At 58.1% G+C, this 20,948-nt stretch overlaps 1 long non-coding RNA gene across 1 annotated transcript; it reads right to left on the reverse strand.

Annotated features, from left to right (window-relative positions):
• Nucleotides 1-5,461: 5,461 nt before the first annotated feature.
• LOC119709539 lies at nucleotides 5,462-14,966 on the reverse strand. Its single transcript, XR_005259380.1, has 3 exons — nucleotides 14,541-14,966; nucleotides 7,724-8,163; nucleotides 5,462-6,007 (listed from the first exon to the last, which is right to left on the reverse strand). It is a non-coding gene; the product is annotated as an uncharacterized LOC119709539 (long non-coding RNA).
• Nucleotides 14,967-20,948: the final 5,982 nt, after the last annotated feature.

Below are 20,948 nucleotides of genomic sequence, written 5' to 3' on the forward strand. Positions count from 1 at the left end.
CAGGTGCCATCCTGCAAAAAGGGCAGGGAAGAGCTGGGATCATCCAGCAAAAGGAGGGAAAAGCTGGAGTTATCCCTGCAAAAAGAGGAGGAAAAGCTGCAGTTATCCAGGAAAAAAGAGGAGGGAAAGCTGGGGTTATCCCGGGAAAAAGAGGAGGGAAAGCTGGGGTTATCCTGGCAAAAAGAGAGAAAGCTGGGGTTATCCCAGCAAAGAGGAGGGAAAGCTGGGGTTATCCCGGGAAAAAGAGGAGGGAAGAGCTGAGCTCATCCAGGAAAAAAGAGGAGGGAAAAGCTGGGCTCATCCTGGGAAAAAGAGGAGGGAAAAGTTGGGGTTATTCAGGTAAAAAGAGGAGGGAAGAGCTGGGGTTATCCCAGGAAAAAGAGGGAAGAGCTGGGGTTATCCCGGGAAAAAAGAGGGAAAGCTGGGGTTATCCTGGCAAAAAGAGGAGGGAAAGCTGGGCTCATCCAGCAAAAAGAGGGAAAAGCTGGGCTCATCCCTGCCAGCAGAGTGGGACCCCACAATTCCCCCATCCCTTACACCCCCCGGGCCCTGCTCCTGCCCTCGCCCCTCCCGTCCCGGGATATTCCTTATCCCGGTTTCCTAATCTGCAGCGCGTGATGTGGGAGCAGAGCTCAGCACGCAGAGGCAGCCAGGAGCCCTGGGGGATGTGGGAAAGCGCTTCCCTGACTCCTGCCGGGGCTGGGGACAGCGGGACGAGGGCAGCAGCTCCTGGGAAGGATGTTGGAGGTGGGAAGAACAAGTGGCTGCTGCTTCCCCAGGGACTCGGCTGAGTCACGGTCCCACGACAGAGCCAAGGGCCAGCACGACTCCCAGGATCCCATCTTTCCACAGATTTCATGGAGACAGAAGGAGGAGATCTCGCTGTGTGGGACAAATTCCACCCCAGAGCCATCCCCTGCACCCTTTAATCCTTTAGAGCATTCCCAATCCTGATCCTGCCCTTCCCTCAGGAGATCTCGCTGTGTGGGACAAATCCCATCCCAGAGCCTTCCCCTGCACCCTTTATCCCTTCAGAGCATTCCCAAACCTGATCCTGCCCTTTCCACAGGAGGAGATCTTCCTGTGTGGGACAAATTCCATCCCAGAGCCATCCCCTGCACCTTTTATTCCTTCAGAGCATTCCCAAACATGATCCTGCCCTTTTCTTAGGAGGAGATCTCGCTGTGTGGGACAAATCCCATCCCAGAGCCATCCCCTGCACCCTTTAATGTTTTAGAGCATTCCCAATCCTGATCCTGCCCTTTCCTCAGGAGGAGATCTTCCTGTGTGGGACAAATTCCACCCCAGAGCCATCCCCTGCACCCTTTATTCCTTTAGAGCATTCCCAAACCTGATCCTGCCCTTTCCTCAGGAGGAGATCTTCCTGTGTGGGACAAATTCCACCCCAGAGCCATCCCCTGCACCCTTTAATCCTTTAGAGCATTCCCAAGCCTGATCCTGCCCTTTTCTTAGGAGGAAATCTCGTTGTGTGGGACAAATTCTGTCTCAGAGCCATCCCCTGCACCCTTTAATCCTTTAGAGCATTCCCAATCCTGATCCTGCCCTTCCCTCACGGAAAAGGGAATCCCTCCGCAGCCAGGCCAGGCCAGGCCCCTTCCCAAGGGCAGGGAAAAGCCTGGATGCAAAGGAACTGCAGCAGAGCAGGGCAGGGAGAGCCTGGAGAGCCTTGGGGCAGCTCCTGCAAGGGCAGCAAAGCTTCCAAGGGAAAAGCAGGAGTTTCCCAGGATCAGGGAATGGTTTGCCTTGGAAGGGACCTTAAGGATCACCCAGTTCCAACCCCCTGCCACGCATTTGGTGGCCAAAAGCCACCGGCAGCCCGGGCAGGAGGACTGGAAACAAAGCAAAAGGGAGAGGGGAGGAAGGTGAAGGGGATGGGCAGGAGGGCATGGAAGCAGAGGGAAGGATTTGCTGGGAGCCTGTTCCTGAAACTTGCAGCCCGTGTGCCAGGCACTCCCGAATACTAATCAGAGCTGAAAAAATATCCAACAATTAGGAAGGAAAGTCTCCTGGCAGGGTTTCTCCTGGAGACGTCGGGCTGGTTTTGTTTATGAGCGGGAGGAAGTGGGAACCGCTCCTGTTTGTTCTGCGGGAGAAAAGAGAAAGCTCCAGTGTTTTAATTTCTCCGCTGAAAACCCTGGAGATTTGGCCTGAAACGGAGCAGAGAGGCTGATCCAGATTCACCCGCAGCCTTTTGTTACAAGAAAATATTTGAGTCGTTTTTTTTTTTTCCTCTCCCTCCCCTTCTGCGTGGGCAAAGAAAGGGGCAGTGGATACAAAGCCGGCATTTTTTGTTCCCAGAAAATATCAATGAAAAGAGCATTCCAGGGGCCAAGGGCGCAGCGCAGCTCCCAGGGCACTGGAGGTGTCCTGGCTGGCCAGATGCACCCCAGGAAAAGCAAAAAAAATCACCTCAAAAACTCCTTTTTGTTAGAAAGGCAGGTGAGCGACACTTGGGAAGCCTGAATTAAGTTTTTAACCAGGTTTTTTTGCCTCCCGGGGACCCACACGAAGCTGGGAAGGGATGAGATCACATAAATTTCATTTACTCAGAGGTGCAACTTGCAGCTCCTGGGACGCAAAATCCCTGGATCGATGTTTTCCTTTGGTTTTCGCACGGGAGGGCCTGAAGCAGCACCTCAGCAAATTCAATAAATCGGGTTTCGTGTGGGCTGTAACAGCAGGAGGAGCTGGGCCAGTTCCTGGGCGAGGAAAAGCAGATCCCAGGACAAATCCCAGCATCCCAGGGCCAGAGGGGACTCCTGGAGGGCAGAGCAGTGTGAGAACGGAGCTCAGGCTGTCCCCAAGGCTCTCAGGGCCCTTTCAAAGCTCTTCCCCCACTGGGGATGGACAAAATGTGCCATTCCCGGCTGAAAACTTCCCAAAACCCGGCTTTTCACAGCAAACCCCAAATGCCTTCACCATGGAAACCCAGCCCGGGGCTGGTATCGCCGCTGGAATTCGCCCTTGGCTGCAGCTCGGGAGGAGCCCGGACAGGGAAACCTTTGAGCTCGGGAAGTGCCAGCCCAGGAGCCTGGGACTGCTCGGGAAGAGCTTCCAAGGCAGCCAGAGCCGCGGGATTATCCCGCAGCCATTCACCCCCTCCCAGACGCCCAGCCAGCCCCAGCTCCATCCCTCTTCCCCCCGGGGAGCTGGGGAGGGGAGAGGCAGGGCAGGAAGGAGCTTTCCAAGCTTTTCTGCGGGAGAAAGGAGCTGGGAATGCTGGAGACAGCCCGAGCAAACCTCACCCCCAGAGTCCCCCTGTCCCCGTGCACGCTCCCAAACCCCACGTTCCTGGATCGGCAGCATTCCAGATGAAGTTTCAAAGGTTTCCCAAGTGTCACAGGTTTTTTTGGCTAAAGGCAGATCCCTAAAAGTGACATTTATCCCCTCAGATCTGCTCCCTCCTCATCCTCATCCCCCAGCACTCTGCTCCGGGGAGCCAAGAACCACGCTGGGCTCCTCCAGAGCCCTGCAACACCCAGAGCTGGGACTGAGCCGCAAGGAGCAAGCCCAGCTCTGGAATAACTGCTCGGGTTTGGGGTCTGTGCTTCCACGGGCATCCCGGGAGGATGGGAATCGCCTTTCCCGGGGGGCAGCACCCTCGGGAACCCACGGTGCCACCGCGGGGGGGGAGCCAGCAGGAGAAGGAGCGGGGGATGGATGGGGGGAGATGGAAACAGCCCCGGGAGGAGGGGATGGATACGGGGGGATGGATGGGGGGAGATGGAAACAGCCCCGGGAGCAGGGGATGGATGCGGGGGGATGGATGGGGGGGGACGGATGGAGGGGGATGGAAACAGCCCCGGGAGCAGGGGATGGATGGGGGGGGAGACGGATGGGGGGGGATAGAAGCAGCCCCGGGAGCAGGGGATGGACGGGGGGAAGGATGCAGCCCCGGGAGCAGGGGATGGATGGTGGGGATGGAAGCAGCCCCGGGAGCAGGGGATGGATGCGGGGAAGGATGCAGCCCCGGGAGCAGGGCATGGCGGCAGTGCCGGGAGCGGGAATGCCGCGGAGCTCCGCTGCCATCCAGCGGCCGCGGGACGCGGCTCCAGCAGCGCCCCTGGCTTCGCTGGAAGCCGCTGTCCCCTCTCCTGCCATTTCTGCCACAGCCCCGCATGGGTTTTCCCCAATATCCCACCTCGTCTGGAGCTGCCCCGCGGTGTTTAACTGCTGCTCCCAAAGATATTGGACGTTCCATGGGGTTTTTACACCTTTTTCCAGGGCTGGAGCACCTCTGCTCCAGAGCCAAGATGGGAAAGCTGGGAATGTCCAGCCTCAGGGGAAAATTTAAAACCCCTTCCAGAGCCCGAAGAAGCTCCAGAGGAGCTGATGAGGGGATTTGGACAAGGGATGGAGTGACAGGACACAGGGAATGGCTTCCCACTGCCAGAAAGCGGGGGTAGACGGGACACTGGGAAGGAATCCTTCGCTGCCCCATCCCTGGAAGTGTCCAAAGCCGGGTTGGACGGAGCTTGGAGCAGCCTGGGATAGTGGAAGGTGTCTCTCTCGGGGCAGGGGTGGCACTGGATGGGATTTAAAGTCCCTCGAATCCCAGAGAATCCCAGAGAATCCCAGAGCATCCCGCGCGCCCCCTGCGGGCCCCGCCGGGCACTGCAGGCGCTGCCGCTGCTGCCGCCAGGGGTCAGCGCGAGCCCGGGAGAGACCCGATCCCGCTGGGATCCACCCCGCTGGAACCCCGCTGGAACCCCGCTTGGATCCCGCTGAAATCCCGCTTGGATCCCCGCTGGAACCCCGCTTGGATCCCGCTGGAACCCCGCTGGAACCCCGCTTGGATCCCGCTGGAACCCCGCTTGGATCCCGCTGGGATCAACCCCGCTGGAATCCCACCGGAACCCCGCTTGGATCCCGCTGGAATCCCGCTGGAATCCTGCTGGAACCCCACCTAGATCACGCTGAAACCCCGCTTGGATCAACGCCACATTTCCCACCCAGGATGTGCCCCCAAGCCCCCACCGGCATCCCGCACCTGGGATGTGCTCCCGAACACTGTTGGTGCCCGATCCATGAGATATCCCTTCCAAAGGGAACCTGTGGCACTGGGATACGGGGCAGATCCACAGGCTATCCCTTCCAAAGGGAACCTGTGGCACTGGGACACAGGGCAGATCCACGGGCTATCCCTTCCAAAGGGAACCTGTGGCACTGGGACACAGGGCAGATCCATGGGAAATCCCTTCCAAAGGGAACCTGTGGCACTGGGACACAGGGCAGATCCACGGGATATCCCTTCCAAAGGGAACCTGTGGCACTGGGACACAGGGCAGATCCACAGGCTATCCCTTCCAAAGGGAACCTGTGGCACTGGGACACAGGGCAGATCCACGGGAAATCCCTTCCAAAGGGAACCTGTGGCACTGGGACACGGGGCAGATCCACGGGAAATCCCTTCCAAAGGGAACCTGTGGCACTGGACAGATCCACGGGAAATCCCTTCCGAAGGGAATCTGTGGCACTGGGGACATGGGGCAGTGGTGGCCTTGGACTCTGTGACCTTGGAGGGCTTTTCCAGCCACAATGATTCCATGGGATGCCACAGGGGCTGAGCAGGGCCACAGAGTCCCTAAAACTGTTTGCACTGAGCCCAAACCTCCCCTGCCCCCAGCAGCCCTGGGCTTCCCTGGAGCATCCCTCAGGGACAGATCCGGCTCTGGGATGCCCCGGCACCGAGTAACTGATGGGGACAAAGCGCCGGGGACAAGGGAGATTTCACAGCCAGGGTTTGAAAAGGGACTGCTGAAGATCCCGATGAAGATCTGGCCTGCAGCTCCAGGGGAGCAGCTCTGCAGCTGGATCCATCCTTCCTGCGGGGCTGCAAGGCCAGCTCGGACAGCAGCCTGTGCTAAGGAAGGTGTCCCTTGTCTCTGGCACACAATAAAGTTTAAGATTCCAAACCATTCCGGGAAGAAGTGCAGCACCAGGACAGGACTCGGCCACCCCAAGCACCAACGTCTGCACCACAGACCTGGAAACCACAGGAAATCCCACAGAAAAAAAGGGAAAAATGCAAAAAACCCAAAGCAAACCCCAATATCAGCCCGGCCCCAGCTCACAGAGGAGCCAGGGAGGGCTGGGCTGGTTTACACCAGTGCAGGGATAAAACCTCTGCCCCAGCTCAGCCCGAAGAGCTCAGCTGGAAAATGCGGAGCTACAGCAAGACCACGGGCACAAATCTCATCCCTCCTCCTCCTCTTCCCTGCGTTCCAGAGGAAGGACAGCACAGGGAGACTCCGGCTGAAAGGGACGAGGTCAAGGGCTTGGCACCTTCATGGGATCACCAGGGGACAGACACAATCCATGGGATCATCAGGGAAAAGCCACAATCCATGGGATCATCAGGGAAAAGCCACAATCCATGGGATCATCAGGGAAAAGCCACAATCCATGGGATCACCAGGGGAAAGCCACAATCCTTGGGAGCATCACAGAGAGCCACAGCCCCTGGGATCACCAGGGGAAAGCCACAATCCATGGGATCATCAGGGGACAGCCACAATCCATGGGATCACCAGGGGAAAACCACAGCCATGGGATCATCAGGGGAAAACCACAGCCATGGGATCATCAGGGGACAGCCAGAATCCATGGGATCACTGAAGGAAAACTACAACCCCTGGGATCATCAGGGGAGAGCCACAATCCATGGGATCAAAGGAAAACCACAGTCCATGGGATTATCAGGGGAGAGCCACAACCCATGGGATCATCACAGGAAAACCACAATCCATAGGATTATCAGGGGAGAGCCACAACCCATGGGATCATCACAGGAAAACCACAATCCATAGGATTATCAGGGGAGAGCCCCAACCCCGAGGGACTGGGGAGAGCCTGAGCAGCATCAGCACTACCCAAAGTGACTGAGAGGAAACACAGCCCAGCTGTGCTCAAACAGACCCTGCAGCGCCTGAAGACTGAGATCAAGAGCTGCTCCAGCCACTGAGAGCTCCAGGTTTGCATTCGCCCGCTCTGGGAAGAGCGAACACCAGACCCTCCTGGATTTGTGGTCAACAGCAGCTCATTCCCCACCCAAGAAATCCCATTAAATCCCATTCCATCCTCCTCCTCCCAGGCCAAACACCCTCAATCTCCCAGCTGCCCCCAGTAGGTCCTCAGGCACTTGTCCCATGTCCCACCCAGATGACAACGCCGGCACAAGTCCCCTCAAAATCCAAAGTCTGGCATTGTTTTCTAGCAGGAAAATGGATTTTCCATGCCAAGGAGGTTGACAGCAGCCTCCCTCCCAAAGGGAGCCTTCCAGCTCCTGCCCTGGAGCCACCAGGAGCCTCTCAGGACATTGTCACTCATTGTCCCCAGTGACCCTGGCGAGAGTCCCCACTGCAGCCACCACTGGCTTGTGAGAGCGGAAAACCATCAGGATTCTCCTCCTGAGGGAAAGAAAGGAAAACCTCCTGGGAAGCTGCAGCCTTTAACCTTTTATCCACTGCTCAGCAATGAAACTCCAGGAAGAAAACTCCTGTTGGGGACTTCCAGCTGGAATGGCATGAAAAAATTCATGCATGGATTAAAGCAGCCAGCCCAGCTGTCAGAACAAACCTGGCTGCTCCCTGGGTTGGGCAGGTTTTTTTCCTCTAGACAGGGAAAAGATCATTTTCCAAGAAGTCCAACAGGAAGGTGCTTTTTAAATAAATAAAAGGAAAAATTCATGTTCTTGACTCACATCAGAGCAGCGGGATTTGTCCTCCAGGAGCGCATGGAATCCTTCCTCCTGCAGAGCCGGGATGCTCAGAGTAGCCCAGAAAAAGAGGGAATTGTAGCCTCAGGCTGCAGGTGCTGCTTTTCCCCATCCTTCCCGCGGAGATTCCCCACGCCAGAGCCCGTCCCAGCAGGAGATGCCAAGAGCAGTAAATCCACAGGATCCGGGAGGAGCGGGAGGAACGGCCCTGCCATTCCCAGCTGCTGACAGAAGGGAGCATCCGAAGCCCAGGCGAGGCTCAGGGCTGGGGACCCCAGCCACAGGAACCATCCAGGGACAAATCCTGCCTCGGGAGCCTTTCCCTGGCCGAGGGGACGAGTGCCACTCCCGCCCTGGTGTCCTCACCGCTGGCACGAGGAGGTTCCAGCAGCTCCCGGGGTCTGTCCCTGCAGGAATGACGAAACCTGTGGAGAAACAGAGGTCAGGGTGAGGGACGGGAGTGACCTCGGCCACTGCAGCACGGCCTCGTGTCCTGAGCACATCCCGCAGAGCAGGGCTGCAAGAGATGCCCAAATTCAGCACCCAAATGGTGCCAAACTCCGGGAGCCAGCTGGATTTCCCTGCTGCTGAGCAGAGGTGCTGGCCACACTGGTGGCCACAGCCCCAGGATGGTCCCACCGGCCCCGGCACACGGGATTCCTGTTTGGATCCACGCAGGGAAAAGAACCTGGGATTGACTCCTCGCAGGAACCACAGCAAACACCCAGAGGTGACAATTCCCAAGCTGAATTCCCGTGGGGAACAGCAGCTGAGCCCTCCGAGGGTCTGGGCAGGGCTCAGAGGATGTGGCTGTCCCTTCTCTCTGGTGACAACCCCGCACAGCAGCAGCTCCTCCCCAAACCAACCCACGGCACGAAGAGCAGGGACAGCAGCGGGGACAGGGGACAGCCAGCAGATTTTTGGGGGGGGTTTGGAATCCTCACCGTGTGCCAGGTCCCCCCGGAGCCCCTCACGTGGCCACCCGGGCTCGCAGCAGCCCCGTTGGGGCTCGTTAGGGCGCCGCTGCCGCCGGCACAAAGTCCGTATTTGTTTCCCCGCAGGGGTGGAAAGAAAGGGGGTTTTGTGTTTTCTTCCTCTGCTCTTTGCAGGCTGCGGGGAGTTTATTTGACACTCCAGCACTCTTTGTGAGCTGAGTGGCCCGGGATAAATGCTACCCTTAAGAGTTACTTGGCGTTAGACAGAGGGACCCTCTTCAGAGGAGAATGGGGGCTTGTTGGGATGGGGCGGGAGGGGGCACGGGGAGGGGGGCTCGAGGAGAGCCCTCATAGAAGGGTCTCTGTCCTGGCCTCACAATGGAGCGAATTCTTCAAGATACCGGGAGCTGAAAGGAAGGAAGGAACTTTCCTGCTTTTAAAAAGGATTTTCAGGAACAATTGAAGAAGCCATAAAAAGGGGAGCATTATTCCCCATCCAGGCCGCTGGGCTGGGAAGCTTCTCCCTCCCCCTCCGAGCCCTGGGCTGGGCACATCCCACAGATCCCAGTGGGACAAGCACAGGGGTGGCACGAGGGTCACGGGCACCTTATGGAGGGGACTGCCCGGACCCTGCCAGCATGAGATGTCCTGGTCCTTGTCCTCCCTCCCACAGCCAGGTGCCACTTCCACGAGCCACCTTTTCCTGCCTCCACTGGAAAAAGGGATTGTCCCAGGAACAGGGATTGAACACCCACAGATGCCACTATCCTGCTAGGGCTGCAGGAACCGCTGTCCCCAGGGACACCGCCCGGATCCCTGCAGCCAGAGGATGGCATTTCCATGGAAAACAGCTGGAGAGGGCCCTGCCAGCACTTCCAGGCGAGCAGCTCCTGCTCCACAGCTCATGGGGACTTTTCTGCACACCCTCAGCCTCACACAGCCCAGGAAGAGGAGCTCAGCTCCGGCTGGAGAGCTTCACCTCCAGCTGGGGAGCTTCACCTCCAGCCTGGCTCCACCACAGATCCCAACCCTCTCCGGGGTGATGGATTCCCCTCCCACTCCCTCCCAGTGGCCACTGGTGGCCAGGTCCCCCCCAAGCCCAGCCAAGCAGGACCCTCCTGCCCCCACCCCAGCCCTGGGGCTGCAGTGCAGCATCTCCAGCCCCTGCCCAGAACCCCAAATGGAGCCCCAGAGGATCCCTCCTTCCCTCTGCCCCTCCAGTTGCTCGGGAAATGCTGGAACAAGACCCAAACCAAGCCCAAGGAAGAGATGTCTCTGAGGACATGGAGCTCATGCCAACTCCCCAGCAGGGAAGGGACCCGCTCTCCAGGCTCTGGAATTGCAGGGAAGCTCCTGGAATTCCTGCAGCTCCAGCCTCAGGGACAGGCACCTGCCTCTTGGTGTCACTGGCAGCCCAGGTGCCAGTGCTGGCAGCAGCTCCTGTCCCTCCAGGGCCACCTTCCCTGGCGCTGGGGCAGTGCCAGCCCTGGGTTTGGCTGCAGGGGATGAGGATGGGCAGGGACAGCATCACAGGAACCCCCTGAGCTCCCAAAGCGCCCCTGGCTGCACCTCAGAATTCCCAGAATCACAGAATCACTGGGCTGGAAGAGACTTTGAAGATCATCGAGTCCAACCCAGCCCCAACCCCTCAGCTAAACCCTGGCACCCAGTGCCACATCCAGGCTTTGTTAAACACACCCAGGGATGGGGACTCCACCACCTCCCCACGCAGAACATTCCAGAGCTCCTGGAATATCATCGCATCCAAACCTCCGGCCTGCCAGCGGGACCCCACACCCCAAAACATCTCTTCTCCTACAGCCTTAGGAAAAACTTCCCCAAACCCCTCATGCTCTGGCCTGAGGGCGCAGTGCGAAGGAGCAGCAGCGGGAGCTGAAGCAGCTCCAGTGACAGCAGTGACACCGCAGCCACTCCAGACCGGGGACGAGGTGACACCGGGGTCCCAGAGCTGCTTCTCCACCCAACCCTGAGCAGGACCAGGAGATCTAGGAGCCCAGCAGGATCAGGAGCCCAGGAGATGCAGGAGATCCAAGAGATCCAAGAGCCCAGGTCCAGGAGATCCAGGAGCCCTGGAGATGCAGGAGATCCAGGAGCCCAGCAGGGTCCAGGAACCCAGGTCCAGGAGATCCAAGAGATCCAGGAACCCAGGTCCAGGAGATCCAAGAGATCCAGGAGCCCAGGTCCAGGAGATCCAAGAGATCCAGGAGCCCAGGTCCAGGAGATCCAAGAGATCCAGGAGCCCAGGTCCAGGAGATCCAGGAGCCCAGCAGGATCCAGGAACCCAGGTCCAGGAGATCCAAGAGATCCAGGAACCCAGGTCCAGGAGATCCAGCAGGATCCAAGAGCCCAGCAGGATCCAGGAACCCAGGTCCAGGAGATCCAAGAGCCCAGGTCCAGGAGATCCAGGAGCCCAGCAGGATCCAGGGAGATCCAGGAGCCCAGGGCAGACCCTCGGAGCCCGCCCGAAGCTCCTGCAGGACGCAAAACCCCTCTGGCCCTGCTGGTCCAGGCCTGCCAGGCTGCCTTAGGCTGAGCTTTACCCAGCAGAGCCCTCGGGAGGTTTTCCCGCAGCTCTGATCCCCTGCCAGGGAGAAAAATCAGGACTAAAACCTGAGGAATCAGCCTTAGGAGCAAGCCGAGCAGACCAACATTCGCTCCCACACAAAACCCATTCTGAGCTTGATTTTTTTTTTTTTTTTCTCCTCAGGAAAGCTGCACAACCACCCAGGGATCAAACACATTTATTTAAAGGCTTAGGTTTTAGCCCTCAAAAAAAACAACAAAAAAAAACCATCTGCGGCTTGGCAGGAGGAGCAGTTTGAAGGGGGAAATGTTCCAAGGCTCCTCGCTGAGGGCACGGCAGCGGCAGGGCCCGGCCCAGGCCTTCGCACCTCATCAGCCCCGCGGGAGATCGCACCCCGGAGGGGCCCGAGGTGACAACACCCCCTGCCAGGCCAGGAAAGCTCTTCCTGTAATTCCCGTGTTGCCAAAGAGGGGGAAAAACCCCCAAAAAAAACGGGAAAAGGGAAGCCTTGGAGCGGTAAAACCGAGCCGGGAGCAGGACGGAGGCACGGGGAGTCGTGAGGGGGCAAACCCTCACCCTGCGCTGAGAGCTTCCCTCGGAAAGGAGCAGCGTTTATTAAATAATAAAAACCTTTCCGTGCCGTGCTTACACCAACACGGGGCACTTTTCTGCCCCCTCATTTCTGTTTTAAACCCATCTTCCGTGGTGGAAGCAGCCCGGCTGAACAAGGCCACGCTTTGTAAAGCAGCACTGGCAGAGCCCTGGGCTCTCCTCGCCCTCTCTTTTGTTACTTTTCTTTTTTTTCCTGTTCAAAGTTCAAACAACCCCCCAAACCCCCCAGGAAGCTGCATTGTGCTCCTGGCATGGTCCCCCCGCTGTCTGGGGGGCGGGTGTGGCCCTAAACTTTTGATCTCCGAAAATTTAAGGCTCATTCCTTATCCAGGAGAATTCCCAGATGGAGGAGCTCGAGTCCAAAGCTGTCCAGATCCGAGCCAGCTGCTGCTAAAAACCACCAGGGAGAAGGGATGCTGCTGGATTGAACAGATTTAAAACCAGGCAGGAGAGGGGAATGGAAAAAGTTCAGCCTTGGAAGAGGCAGGTCAGAGCTGGAGGCTTCCAGATGTCACAGGCAGAGCAATCCTAAAAAAAAAACAGGTCCCAACATTCCCCAAGCCCTCTCTGCACCTGTAACCCTGAGCCCAGCTCAGCCAGGTGCAGGTGAGGTGGCACCTGAGCTTAGAGACCCCAAACCCCCCAAAATCCCATTTAACTCTGAGCTGTCCCTCAAACACTGCAGGTGACACTGCTCTGCTCATGTGGCCACCCGCTGTCCCAGGCTGCTGGGACATTCCTCATTTTCCAGCCCTTCAGGGCTCAACCCACCTTCCCCGAGACATTCCTCATTTTCCAGGATATTCCTCATTTTCCAGCCCTTCAGGGCTCAACCCACCTTCCCCAGCAGGTCCCAGCCATTCCAGAGGGATCTGGGGGATCCTTCAGCCAAGGGGAGCAGCCCCAGTTGGGCAGCCCCAAACCAGGTCCTGCCAACACCCCGGAGAGTGGGATGAGCCCATCTGGGATCTTTTCTCTCTCTCAGCAGGCAGGAGGATCCTGCTGGACTCCACAGCTCAGAATTCCTGGCTCAGCAGAGTGAGCAGTGACACTCCTGCTCCCAAACCCCTTGGGCAGGAGAAGCACCTGCAGCTCCTGAGACCGGCCAGAACAGAGCACCTGAGCCTGCTCCCCCTGCCCAGGTCAGCCTTCCCAAAATCCCTTTTTCCTCGGGAGACACCTCAGCCCTCCCCAAAATCCCTTTTTCCTCAGGAGATACCACACAGGTGTCACCCCTCCTGCCCACGGGGGGATTTTGCCTCCTCCCGACCCCACAAGAATTGAGATTTGGGATTCTTTTCACACCTCAGCTGGGAGCCTGTTCCCAAAGGATTGATATTCCCACAGCCACAGTGACCCCACTGCCCCAAACAGGGCGATCACTGCCACATCAAACGGAGTTTGAGGGGTGCACTATCTCCCAAACCTTTGATTTAGGACACCAAACTAGGAAAGCACCTGGTAAACTTAAAAAAAAAAAAAATCAAATCTTGATAGAGCTGGTTTTGCAGCAAAGCCTTAGAAAATGAGAGCACAAAGTGATTGTCTGCAGATCAGGGCTCCAACTCCCCTCACACGGCAGATCCCACACCTGGGGGTGATGCTTTAAATTTCAGCTTTCCCATTTGAAGGGTCGAGGCGAACCAGGAAGATTTCTCCCCCTCAGCTCTACAGGGAAATGAGACATTTGGCGTCCTGAAAGCATCACCTGCCTGCCAGCAGAGAGGCCCGCTGTCCTTGGGAGCCCTGCTCCACTTTCCCAGCTGGGATCTCCCCTCCACAACCCCGGGCAAAGCAAAACTCAGCTTCTTCGCAAGGCCTGAGTCACCAGCGCTCTGCCCCCACTTCCCTCCCGGGATTATAAAAAGATGTCTCAATTAGCAAGAGCTGAGCAACTCCCGCAGCCTCCAAAGCCTTCGGAGGAAATTCCCAGCCGGCAGCGAGCAACACCAACAATGTCCGGGCAATGAAACCTCCTGTCGCTCCTATCAGAGTAACCTCAAACAGCCTTTCCCCAAAAACAAGCACCCCCGGCCCTCCGGAGGGAGCGCGGGCTGGAGTTCCCCTGGACACTCCACGGAGCGGAGCAGACAGCGCTGATTTCTGTCTGTGCCGTCGGCTGCAGGTCTAGACTGGTGTGGTCTTTTTGTTGTAGCCAGCAAAAGAAGGGAGTCATTCATATTTCTTTTTTTTTTTTTTTCCAGGATTCACACAAAAGTGCTCTTGTGCATCCCAGACCCCGCGAAGGGCTCGCCCCGGGGCTGGGACACCCGGCGGGGAGGGGACGGGCTCCGAGGGGCTGCGGGCGCTGCCCAAACCCCGCCCGAGCACCTGCCCCGGGGCCAGACTTTTGGGGAAAGAATTCCCACGGCAGGGAAGGGAAAAGCCCTAAAAATAAACCAAAAACCCCACCTAAAAAAAAAATCCCAAAAACCAACCAGCAAACGGCGAAGGAAAACAGCGGCCACACGCTCTTCCTTGCAGAGAAGGGGAAAACGCCACCAGGAGCATCCCGGGCCGGAGCCCCGAGCCCCGGCAGGGGAAGGGACACAAAGGGGATGGCACAGGGCGAGAAGCGACAGCGGGTGCGGGCACCGAGGGGACTCGCAGTGCCCAGCGCAGCCCCCCCGTGCCAGGCAGCAAATGCGGGGCGGAGGAGCCCCGTGCTGAGCCCCGCACCCCCCGAGCCGAGCGCGGCACCGGCACCCACCTCCACCTCCACCTCCGCCTCCGCCGGCAGCGCCCGCAGCCTCCCGGGGCTGCGGCTCCCGCGGTGCGCGGAGCGGCATCCTCCTCATCCTCCTCATCCTCCGCATCCTCCCTCCGCAGAGCCCCAGCCCGCTCCGGGGGTCCGGCTATCGCCCCGCTCCCACCGGGAATATCGCCGGGACGGGCGGCGGGAGCGGCTCCGCCGCGGCCAGGGATGCTCCGACTGCGGCCGCCGGGCCATTCCCCCTTTTATAGCCCCGCGGCGGCGGGCGGGCGGCGCGGCTTCACGGGACTTGTAGTTCCTCCCCCCGGCCTAGAGCCGCCTCCCTCCGCCCTTCTGTCCCTCCCTCTCTCCCTCTGTCCGTCCGTCCGTCCCTCCGTGGGGAGGGGAGGGCGCGGGCGGTTCGGGAGGAGCCGAGGGTCGGGGCGGTTCCGCTCCTCACCGGGACCCCGCCGCTCTCCAGGGTCCAGGGCAGGGAAGAGCCCATGGTTTTGCCTGGAAAAGTCCGGTTTTCCACGGGATTCCGGGAGCCGCATCCCCGGCACAGCCAGCCCGACGCCACCGCGGCCCTAAAGTGAATGAGTAACCCCAAAACCCCGGCACGAACAGCGAGCGCTTCAATCGGGCCGGGTGTGGGTTATTGTTTTGTTTAATTATTCTCCCAATTATTAATTTAACTTAATTATTAACCCATCCGAGGAATGAATGAGCAATTAACCGTGCTGTTGACTTTGGGGCTCATTGAAGGCCCCTTCTCCCCAGCCCTGGGTGCTGGCAGAGTCACCCAGCGGGATGGAGCCGTGTCCCACAGGTTCCTCTGCCCTCTGAACCCCACGTGCTGTGGGGAAGGTCCTGCAGGGCACAGCGGGCACGAGGAGGGGGTGGCACCGTGCCCGGCGTCCCCTCCAGGAGCTGTGGCAGAGGGGAGGGCGCAGAAGGTGCTGCTCAGGAGAGGCGATCCTGCACAAACCTGCTCCAGGTGGGAAATGTGCCACCCCGGCAGGGACAGGGACACGGATCCAGCCCCTTCCCACCTGCGCCAGGCTGGGATTTACCATCCCTGAATTGCTGCTGAAGCGAAACCACAGAAGTTTTTCAGGATAAGGGGGGGCAGAGGGAGAGAGGAGGGGAAGGAAAAAAAATCCCTCCTGGCAGCTTGTCAGGGCCCGAAGCCGGAGTGGAAATGCTTCCCTGCCCGTAATTGCTTCGAGAGCAGATGAATTTCTTGAAGAAACCGCAGCTGAAACGCTGCACAAATCACATTGTTGTGCTTGCGTTGGCTGCCTGCTGAAGGAGGGAAAAGGTCATCGTTTAGGGGATATTAAAAAGGGGGGAAAGCCATATTTTAGCGCTGCACGGGGGGGGTTGAGCTGCGTTTTCGTAGCCACGGTCTGGAAATTCAAACCTGTTTGGCAAGAGGCAGAACGGGGCTCACAGAGAGGAAAGAGCTGGGGAAAGGCTCCAAGGGATGGAGCTTATCCTGCCCCTGGATCCCTGGAAATGTCCAAGGCCGGGCTGGATGAGGCTTGGAGCAGCCTGGGACAGTGGGAAGTGTCACCGGTCCAACACCACCTGAGCTGGGTGTCCAGAGGGCTCCTGTGGGCTCACAGAGCCATGGGATTGGATAGCTGGGATTTCCAAAGGCAGATTTCCCTTTTTGGGATTGAATTCTGACGTTTTGCTCCCTTTTCCAGTCTCATTTCCTTCAGAGCCACGAGCCCACAGGACACGGAGCTGTCAGTCAAAAATCCCTGGAGCCAAAAAAGGCTCTGCCTCAGCTTTTGTGTCACCCTCTGATGGTGTGAGGGACCACGACAGCCCCTGGGTGCTGCTCAGGCCCTTCTGCGCTGCCCAGAGACCCAAAGGAGCAGGAATTCCCATGGAAAGCTTCAGGACTCGTTCCCAGAGGAGCCCGACGCTGATTTCTGGGATGCTCCCAGCCCTGGCTGTGCCACCGCGGTGCTGGGAGGTGTCGGGAGATGCCGGAACGGGATCCAGCTCCAGGTGGGGCAGCATTCCCGGCCCTGCAAACACGCTGGCGTTGTGGGAAGTGCCAGCCGTGCCCCTTCCCGGCTCCTCGGAGAGCGCAGCATTCCTGCCCCGCATTCCTGAGCCACAGGGAAAAGCCCTGGAATGCTGCGGCGGGCGGGGTGCGCCGGGGAGGAGCAGGATTGCCCGTGGAGCAGGGAATGAAGAGCCTGGGGGGGGGGAGGATGGCAGCCAGATGTTCCCAAGGCGTGAAAAATCCACTGGGAGCAGCTGGAATCATCCTTTACCCCCTCCCAGGGATCTGCAGCTCCCTGGTGGTGTGGGGAGCAAAGAATCCCAGGATTATCCAGGCTGGAAAAAACCTCTGAGATCATCGAGTCCACCCTGCAAACATCAAATCCAACGTGGGAATGTGGCCGCTGGAGCCGCTGGATCTGAGCTTTGAAGGGAGGAAATCCTCCGTGCAAGGGCCAGGGAAAGGGCAAAGGGTGCCGGTGGGAAGGGAAGAGGGTTTGGATGGAAAGGGAAGAGGGTTTTCCTGGAAAAAGGGTTTGCCTGGGAAGGGAAGAGAGTTTTCCTCGGAAGGGAAGAGGGTTTTGATGGAAAAGGAGGAGAGTTTTCCTGGAAAAAGGGTTTTCCTGTTTTTGCTGGGAAGGGAAGAGGGTTTTGATGGGAAGGGAAGAGGGTTTTCCTGGAAAAAAGGTTTTCCTGGGAAGGGAAGAGGGTTTTGATGGGAAGGGAAGAGGGTTTTCCTGGAAAAAAGGTTTTCCTGGAAAGGGAAGAGGGTTTTGATGGAAAAGGAGGAGGGTTTTCCTGAAAAAAGGGTTTGCCTGGGAAGGGAAGAGAGTTTTCCTCGGAAGGGAAGAGGGTTTTGATGGAAGAGGGTTTTCTTGGAAAAGGGAAGGGAAGAGAGTTTTGATGGGAAGGGAAGAGGATTTTCTTGGAAAAAGGGTTTTCCTGGGAAGGGAAGAGGGTTTTGATGGAAAGGGAAGAGGATTTTCTTGGAAAAAGGGTTTTCCTGGAAAGGGAAGTCTTGTTCCTCACTCCAGGGCTGGTTTTGGAACTCCCAAGGAGACCACCAGCAGGATGGGCTGGCTCTTCTCCAGAAGAATCTTCCCAAGATACGGAACTCCCGATGGCCAGGAATTGCCAAGGAGGAAGGACTGGGTTGTTGAGTCCTCCAGGAAAACAGGGAAAGCTCTGGGAAGCAACAGGAACTCTGCCCTGGGAAGGGGGAGCCAGGAAAACTCTCCATTCTGTCAAAGCCGTGTTGGTCCCCACGCTCTGTGGAGCAGTTTGGGGTCACAGCCCCAGCTCGTGTTGATTTTCCCACCCCAGCTTGGGAATGGCACGTCCATAAATCCACACCGTGGAGTTTGCTGGTGGTTTTTCCCAGAGAAACAAGAAAATAAAGTGTTTAGTGATGGGCAGCACTGGGGAAATAAAGAGACAGGGAAGGGTGAGCTGGGAAGGAGTTCCCACAGGATGGCTGTTCCCTGTTCCCAGGGCCTGGCCAGCACAGTAACCTCTGCAAGTCCTCTGACCTTCAAATACCCTCCCCAGCCCAGTTAAATCCATATAAATATATGGAAATATGGGAACAAAAAGCTTTTTCTTTCCAGTGCTGAGAGTGCCAAGTGCTGCGGGAGCCAATAAAGAGCTGCTGCTCCAGGGAGCCGTGGCAGGTAAAACACAAACAGCCCCGATCTTTCCCCAAAACTGCAGCCAATCCCCAAATTAAAAAAGAAAATAAAGAAAAAATATAAAGCTCAACCCAAGCCCCAAAGCTGAGGTTTGTAAAAGAGGAGGAAAATGTGGTTCCGTGTTTTTAGCTCTTGCCTGGTGCTGGATCCCAGCCTGGCCCACAGGCCTGGGAAGGAGCACTGGGAATCCTCAGAGGGAGCTGGAGCAGGGATGGGGAGCCCTTGGGGACACTCCTGTCCCCTCCACACCCCGCTGTGCTCCGGGGACAAAGGGACACGGAGCAGTGCCAGCTTGGGATTGTCCCAGGAACACGGGGAGGATCCGCTGCCACCGCCAGCCCTCGGATCCTGAGCAGAGGGGCTGAGGTGGGATCAGCTCCCGGGAACGGGGACAGGAACCAGCCCCCAGCTGTGCCGGGGGGCTCGGGGTGGATGTTCCAAAATTCCTGCCCTGCAGGAGCGGCCGCACTGCGAGGGGCTGCCCAGGGCGCTGGGGGGAGTCCCTGTCCCTCAGAGAGGAGCGCAGGTGGCTCTTCTCCACCTGCTCTGGTTGACAGGAGGTGTTTGAGGTTGGACTTGATGGTCCTGGAGTTCTTTCCCAAGCTTTTTATGGAGCCACAGAGAGGGGGAGAGCCGTTCCAAGCGGGAGCAGTTTGGTACCTGGAATTCTCTGCCTGCTCCCAAGATCCCAGCCTGGCTCCAGGAGCTTCCCAGCAGCCCGGGGAGGAGGACAAGGGCAGGGCTGAGCAGAGCACGGCGTCACCTGTTTGCTCAGTGGCACGGGCACAGCAGGGCGCAGAGGTTTAAACGCCGTGGCCAAGGTCACAGGGGACACCTGGGACACAGCACGGAGCTTCCAGACCCTGCCCCATCAGCCAGGGGAGGGACACAGCCTCAAACCCCACGGCAAATACCAGATTAACCCCCCAAAAGCACCATGGACCCAAAGCACAGGAAAGGGACAGGTAAAACGATGAACCCCAAGAGCCAAACCTGCTCCTCAAAGGGACAGGGACGCAGAAAATCCCAATTCCTGCCACGCCAGCGTCTGGATGGGCTCAGTGTTTGATCCTCAAGCCACTTAAAAGGAGGCTTAAAGCTAAAAAGTCCCTAAAAGTGAGCTCGGCTGGGGAGATAAATCCATTCTCTGAACCCACCAAGGTTCTCAGCCCCCATCTCTGAGGAAAAGGCACCAGCAGGCACACGGGCTGGGCTCTGAGCTGTGCTCCGAGGAGGAGGGCAGTGATTTAGTGTCTCTCCCTTTCTCTCCCCACACTCCTTGCCTCCTGCACAAGGATCCATTGAGAGGCTGCAGAACAAACGTTCCCTTATGCAGCTCCAAAAAAGTCTCGGTCGGTTTGTGTGAGGCAGCTGCCTCGGAGCTCACTGTGGTTACTCATTAACCGCGGCTCCCAGGGCACGGGAAGGAGGAATCAACTTAATAGACCCTGAAAAAAAAAAAAAAAACAGAAAGAAAAAAAAAAGAAAACAAACCGGCAATGAAAATAAATACATCAGGTGTCCTGGAAAAGGACGTGGAAAAAACAGGTGGCCCCGGGAGCTGGGATGGGCTGAGGGAGCAGGGGGACAATGGCACAGAGGGAAATGTGTGGGGACAAAAGGGGACGATTATTAAAGGGAAGGGAGGACAGAGGGGACAGAGAGGCGCTTGTGCTCCACAGAGAGGGGTTTCTGTGCCCGGGATCCGCTCCCCACCCAAGCCATTCCCCGCTCCTGCCCCCGGCGCGTTTCCCAGGAGAATGAGGCGCTGCGGGGGCTGGGGGGCGTTTTCCAGGTGTCCCTCCCTGCCCCCGGCCAGGAGAGCCCCACGGTGGCCTGTCCCTGCAGGAGAGGGTGGAGCTGCTCCCTGGATTCCCACCCTGGACCCCAAAGATCAGGAGCCTCCTCCAGCCCCAGCGGGATTCAGGGGCTGCCCTGGCCATCACCACGTCCTTCACCTGCTCCTCCACCATCCTCTCCATGGAAAACACATCCTCTGGGTGCCTTCATCCCTCACCTCCCCCAGATGTGGATTTTGAGGAGAAAGGCGTCCCTGGAATTACAGACTAGGTTGGAAAAGCCCCCTAAGATCACCCAGCCCAACTTCCCTCAGCACTGCCAATGCCACCACTGCCCCTGTCCCCAAGTGCCACATCCACACGGTTTTCAATCCCTCCCGGGATGGCGTCTCCACCGCCTGTGCCAGGGCTGGACAGCCCTTCCCACGGAGTCCTTCCCAATATCCAACCTCAGCCCCCACTGGTGCAACCTGAGGGTGTTTCCATTGTCCCATCATTTGTCACCTGGGACAAGAGCCCGATCCCCAGCGGGATCTGTGCAGCTCCTGGGCTCACCTGCTCCATGGGGTCCAGCTGTCCCCAACCTGTGTCCCCGAGGTGGGAGGCACCTCTCTTCCCACAGGAGAGAGAACTCCTGGCACCTCCATGAGATCCTGAGGGAGAAGCACGATTTGGGGTGGAATAAAAAGCCCAAAATTCCTGGGATCGGAATATTGAGCTCCCTGCCAGGCCAGCCGGTGCTCCGGGGGAACAGGTACCTGGTGCTGGAGTTTTTGTGGGATGAGGAACATCTGGAGCTCGGCGGCACAAGGCAGCCTTTGTGCAGCTGGGGAAGGCCGTGCCAGAAGGCAGCACTTGTTTGGGACAGCTTCAGGGAGAGGGGGAGGGAAAGGGGAAAAGAGCTGAGGGAAGCCACC

The sequence above is a fragment of the Motacilla alba genome, chromosome 18, assembly GCF_015832195.1.
Source record: "Motacilla alba alba isolate MOTALB_02 chromosome 18, Motacilla_alba_V1.0_pri, whole genome shotgun sequence".
NCBI lineage: Eukaryota > Metazoa > Chordata > Aves > Passeriformes > Motacillidae > Motacilla > Motacilla alba.